We start from the raw sequence: 6,818 nt of genomic DNA on the forward strand, positions 1-6,818 counted from the left end.
GACCTGAAACTGTAAAACTGCTAAAAGAAAACACAGGAGGAAAGCTCCATGACATTGGTCTGGGAAATGATTTTTCGGATATGATCCCAAAAGTACAGGCAACAAAAACAAAAATAGACAAATGAGGTTAGCTCAAACTATAAAGTTTCTGCAAACCAAGGAAACAATAGAGTAAAAAGACAATATATGGAATGAAAGAGAATATTTGCAAACCATACATCTGATAAAAGGTTAGTATCCGAAATATATAAGGAACTAAAACATCTCAATAGCAAAAAAACAACCTGATTTCAAAATGGTCAACAGACCTGAATAGAAATTTATCAGAAGAAAACATACAGATGGCCAACAGATATATGACAAAATGCTCACCATCGCTAATTATCATGGAAATTCATATTAAAACCATGATGATATATCACCTAATACCTGTTACAAATGGTGTTTATCAAAAAGACAAACTATAACAAGTGTTGGAGAAGATAAGGAGGAAAGAGAAGCCTTGTACATTGTTGGTGGGAATGTAAATTAGAACAGTCATTATGGCAAACAGTTAAGAGGTTTCTCAAGAAATTAAAACTAGAACTACCATATGATCCAGTAATCCCACTATTGGGTATACATCCAAAGGAAATTAAATCACTATGTCAGAGTGCACTCCCACAAAGAGTGAAGCTATATCTGCGCTCCATGTTTACTGCAGTATTATTCACAATAGCCATGACATGGAAAAAACCTAAATGTCCATCAGGAGATGAATAAATAAAGAAAATGTAGCAGATATACACAATAGAATACTATTCGGCCTTAAGAAACAAGGAAATCCCGTCATTCACATCACAGGGATGAACCTGGAGAACATGTTAAGTCAAATAAGCCAGGCACAGAAAGACAAATACCACATGATCTCACTTACATGTGGAATCTAAAAAAGTGGGACTCTAAGAAGTAGAGAATAAAATGGGTGGTTACCAAGGGCTGGTGGGGTGGGGGTTGGGGGTTGGGGAGATTTGGTTGAAAGTACACAAAATTTCAGTTACAAGGGAAGAATGAGTTCAAGAGATCTATTGTATAACACAGTGACTATATTTAATAACAATGTATTGTATACTTGCAAATTGGTAATAGAACAGATTTTGTGTTCTCACCACAAATGATAAGTATGTGTGTTAACACATATGTTAATTAGCTTGATTTAGACTTTCCACAACATGTATGTATTTCAAAATATCTTGTTGTTCCCCTTAAGTACTCATATATACAATTTTTATTTGTCAGTTAAAAAATTAATTAAAAAAGAAAAGAATGTGTATTCTACTACCATTGGGTGCAGTGTTACATTATGTCATTTATGTCAAACTGCTAAATATTCTTGTTCAAGTCATCTGTATTCTTACATATTTGTTAGCTAATGGTTTTACGAGTTATTGAGAGAATTATGTTTAAAAATGTATTTATGATTGTGAGTTTATTCATGTTTCATTTTATTTCTGTCAATTTTTGGTTTATGTATTTCAAACCTATGATAATGGGTGCATACAAATTTATAAGTGTTATGTCTTCCAACCGAATTTATCCTTTTATCATTATAAGACATTATTATTTATCTTTGGTAATATTTCTTGATTCAAAGTCTATTTGGTCTGGCATTAATATGAACACATCAGTTATTCTTTTAGTGTTAGTCTGCCTGTGTCATTATGTTTAAAGTCTACCTTAAATATAATAAAACATATAATTGAATTCTGTTTTTTAAAGTCTTTTTATTAAACTGTGAGGTCCATTTATGTTTATTGTAATACGTGATAAGGTGTAATTTAATATCTTGCTATTTCTTTTCTATTTGTCTCATGCTTTTGTATCTTTATTCCTCCTTTCCTGCCCTCTTTTGGATTAATTAGTATTCAACTGTCCCATTTTATCATATCTATTAAATTTTTAATAGTGTAATGCTGTATTATTGTTTTAACGTTTACCTTAAAACTTACAATATGCATGCTTGACTTATTATACTCTATCATAACTTACTAGTTTTACCACTTCCCAAACAATGAGAAAAACATAAAACCTTTTAACTCCTTTTACCTCCTTTATGTACTTTACACTATTGTTTTAATATGTTTTGCTTCCACATGCTATAAATTTCATAGCAAATAGACAATATCATTGCCTCAGTCAGTATTTTCTTATAGGTATATGCATATGTATCTTTTCCAAGAAATCTACATTCCTTCTTACAGTACAGTTGAGCTCATTTTACTTTAGCCTGAAGAACATCCTGTAATATTTCTTGTAGTTTGAGGTTGCTGTCAATAAATTCTCTCAGTACTTATTTGTCTAAAAATGTTGTCATTTCAACTTCATTTTTGAAGAACATTTTTGCTTAACACTACCTTAGGTTTTCTTTTTTCTAACTCCTTAAAAATGTCATTCCATTTCCTTCTAGTTCCCATAGTTCCTTTTCAAATTTCAACTATACAAGTTACTATTGCTCCTTTAAATGTGCTATTTCTCCTTTGGATGCTCTTGAAATTTTTAATTTAACTTTATTTTTCAAAAGATAAATTAATTATAAATAAGTTTCTTCCTCTGAAGTCTACTATGTCTATAATTAATACAGCTATTCCAGCCTTCTTTTAATTTGTGTTATTATGGTATGTCTTTCTCTATCCCTTTACTTTTGATCTGTTTCTTTATAATTATAGTGAGTTTCTTGAAACAACGTAGGCCCGACAGAAGGCAGGAGCATGCCCAGGGAACTCACTGGGAGCCATGGGCAGCCTCCACCCTGACAGAAAGCAGGATTGTGCCCAGAAGTGGCAAGCAGGCCCCCACCCAACATATGGCAGGTTGCATGGCCAGGGGCCTCACAGGGAGCCATGGGCAGCCCCTGCACAACAAAAGACAGGAGTGTACCTGTAGGCTGAAGCCTGACCATTGCCACAAACACCAATTCTGCACAGGTGGTCCACCACAGCCATGGCCACAGCCACTGTCACCACAAGGGCTGCTTGCCACCACAGGAGCAGCCACAACCATCATGCAGGTAGCCCACTGACCACTCAAATGCATTGACACAAGGAGAGTCACCAGTGGAGCCTGGAAAAGAGGAGGAAGTCTCTTTACTCAAATCCCACTCCAGAGTGATAGAAGAAGCAGCTGCTCTACCAGATGATCAGACATCAATGTATAGATGCTATGAATACAAAAAAAGAAAAAAAGAAAGAAAATATGACACCACCAAAGTAATACAGTAATTCTCAAGTCCCTAACTAGATAGAGCAGAAAATCTTGAAATGAGTGAAAAGGAATTTCAAGCAACAATCTTAAGGAAACTCAATGACATACGAGAAGACTCAGTTAGACAGCCCAATGAAATGAGAAAAAGTATCCAGGATACAGAGAAAGAAATTTACAAAGAGATTAATACCTTAAAAGGAATGCACCAGAATTCCTGGAACTGAAGGATTCATTCAATGAAATAAAAAACACAAGCAAGAGCTTAAGCAACAGGTTAGAGAAAGCAGAAAAACAATTTCTGATCCAGAATACGGTCTTTTAAAAATAACTTAAGTGAACAAAAATAAAAGAAAAAGAAAAAAGAATTTTAAAAAATGAAGAAAATCTAACAGAGCTAGCACACAACTTTAATGCACAAACACAAAATCATGGGTGTTCCAGAAGGGGAGGAGAAAGGAAAAAGCATTGAAAACCTACTGAATGGAATAATAATGCAAAACTTCCCAGGAATAGAGAGAGACATGGACCTTCAGACCAAAGAGGCTCAAAGATCCCCAAAAAGATTCAACCCAAAAATACCCTCTCTAAGACACATCATAGTCAAGCTGAAGAGCACAAAGACAAAGAGAGAATCTTAAAAACAGCAAAAGTGTCAAATCACCTATAAGGGAGTCCCCATCAGACTGACACCAGACTTCTCAACAGAAACTCTACAGGCCAGAGGACAATAGGATGATATATCCAAAATATTTTTTTTAAATGCCAGCCAAGAATACTATAGCCAGCAAGGCTATACATCAGAAATGAGGGATAAATAGTGTATTTCCTAGACAAACAAAAACTGTGGGAGTTCACCACCACACAACCAGCCCTGCAAGACACTGGCAAGGGAGACCTGCATCTGGAATCCAAAAAATGGTAATCATATTATGACTATACAAGAAAGAACAAAACCCACTAGTAGCACAAAATTGCAAATGAAAAAGAGAAAGAAACTTAATCTTCCCACTACAAAAACCAACAAATATCAAAGACAAACAATAAAAGGGGGAGAACAAAAGATTTTTCAAATATCCACAGGACAATAGACAAAATGCCAGGAGCAAAACAAAATCTTTCAATAACAACCCTGAATGTAAATGTATTAAATCCCCCACTCAAAAGACACAGAATGACTGATTGGATAAAAAATCTAGACCCAACTATATGCTGCCTTCAGGAGACTCACCTCAGTGTTAAAGATACACACAGACTAAGAGTAAAGGTATAGTAAAAGATATACCACATAAATAGAAGTCCAAAATGAGCAGGAGTAGCTATTCTTATATCAGATTAAAATAGATTTTAAACCAAAACCATAAAAAGAGACAAAGAAGGACACTATATAATGAAAAAGGGATCTATCCAGCAAGAAGACATAACAATCATAAATATGTATGCACACAACACTGGAGCACCCAGATATATCAGGCAAATACTATTAGGCTTAAAGAAAGCAATAGAACCCAATACAGTAAGAGTAGGGGACCTACACACCACTCTTTTAGCACTGGACCGATCATCTAGGTAAAAAATCAACAGAGAAACAAAAGATTTAAACTACATTTTAGACCAATTGGACTTGGCAGATATCTATAGAACATTTTATCCAACAATTACAGAATATACATTCTTCTCATCAGCACATGGAACATTCTCCAGGATAAACAACATATTAGGTCACAAATCAAGTCTCAACAAATTTTTAAAAATTGAAATCATTTCAAGTATCTTTTCAGACCACAATGGATGAAAACTATAAATCAATAAAAAGCAAAGCTCTGGAAATGATACAAATACATGGAAGTTAAACAACATGCTCCTGAATGACCTATGGGTCCACGAAGAAATTAAACAGGAAATCAAAAAATTTTTTGAAACTACTGAAATAAAGACACATAACACCAAAACCTGTGATATATTACAAAAGCAGTACTAAGGCAGAAATTGCAATAAACACTTACATCAGAAGAATAGAAATATTTCAAACAAACAACGTTTACCACTATACCACAAACAACTAGATAAACAAGAACAATCCAATCCCAAAATTAGTAGACAGAAAGAAATAGTTAAGATCAGAGCAGAACTGAATAAAATAGACACCCAAAAAATGGTAAAAAAAAAAAAAATCAATGAAACAAAATGTTGGTCTTATGAGAAGATAAACAGAATAGACAAACCATTAGCTAGGCTAACTAAAAAAGAAAATAGAACATCTAAAATAATAAAAATCAGAACTAAAAAAGGAAACATTACAACAAGAACCACAGACATACAAAGAATCATTAGAAATTATTAGAAACTACTACAGTCCAGCAAATTTGAAAACATGGAGGAAATGGACAAATTTCTGGAAACATACAAACTAATGGGACTGAACCAAGAAAACACAGAAAACCTGAACAGACCATTCACAAGTAATGGGACTGAAGCAGTAATCAGCAGTCTCCCAACAAAAAAAGCCCAAGACTAGATGGCTTTACCACTGAATTTCATAAAACCTTTAAATAGTAATTCATCCCTATTCTCCTCAAATTATTCCAAAAAAGTGAAACATAAGCCATTCTCACAAACTCCTTTTATGAGGCCAGCATCATCCTGATACCAAAACAAGACAAGGATACAACAAAAAAAGAAAACTACAGGCCAATATCTCTGATGAACATAGACACAAAAATCCTCAAGAAAATATTAGCAATCAGAATACATCAACACATCAAAAAAATTATATACCATGATCCTGGGGATGCAACATATGCAAGTCAATAAATGTGATACACACGTCAACAAAATCAAGGACAAAATCCATGTGATTATTTCAATAGATGCAGAAAAAGCGTTTGATGAAACTCAACATTCCTTCATGATAAAGACTCTAAGCAAATTAAGTATGGAAGGAAAGTACCTCAACACAGTAAAAGCCATACATGACAAACTGACCACTTTGATTTTATCTCAAAGTACTCTCTAACTTCCCTGTGATATTTCTTTGTAACCATTGTTTACTTAGGAGAGTGTTGTTTAATTTCCACATATTAGTGAATTTTCTAAATTTCCTCCTGCTATTGTGGTCAGAGAACATATTTTCTATGTTCTTAGTCTTTTTAAATGTGTCAAGACTTACTTTGGGGTCAAAAAATGAAAAATAAATAAAAATAAGAAGAAGAAGAAATTAAAGATTAAAGAAATTTAAAAGGATGAAAAGACATTCCATGCTCTTGGATTGGATGGATTAATATTGTGAAAATGCCCACAGTACCCAAAGTGATCTACAGATTCAATGCAATCCCCATCAAAACACTAATGTCATTCTTCACAGAAATAGGAAAAAAAAAAACAATCCTAACATTCACATGGAACAACAAAAAACCCCAAATAGCCAAAGCAATCCTGAGGAAAGAAAATAATGCCAAAGGCATAACACTCTCTGACTTCAAACTATACTACAAAGCTATAGTAACCAAAGCAGCATGGTACTGGCATAAAAATAGACACTCAGACCAGTGAAACAGAATAGAGAACCCAGAAATCAACCC

Source organism: Cynocephalus volans, chromosome X (genome assembly GCF_027409185.1).
Source record: "Cynocephalus volans isolate mCynVol1 chromosome X, mCynVol1.pri, whole genome shotgun sequence".
Lineage (NCBI taxonomy): Eukaryota > Metazoa > Chordata > Mammalia > Dermoptera > Cynocephalidae > Cynocephalus > Cynocephalus volans.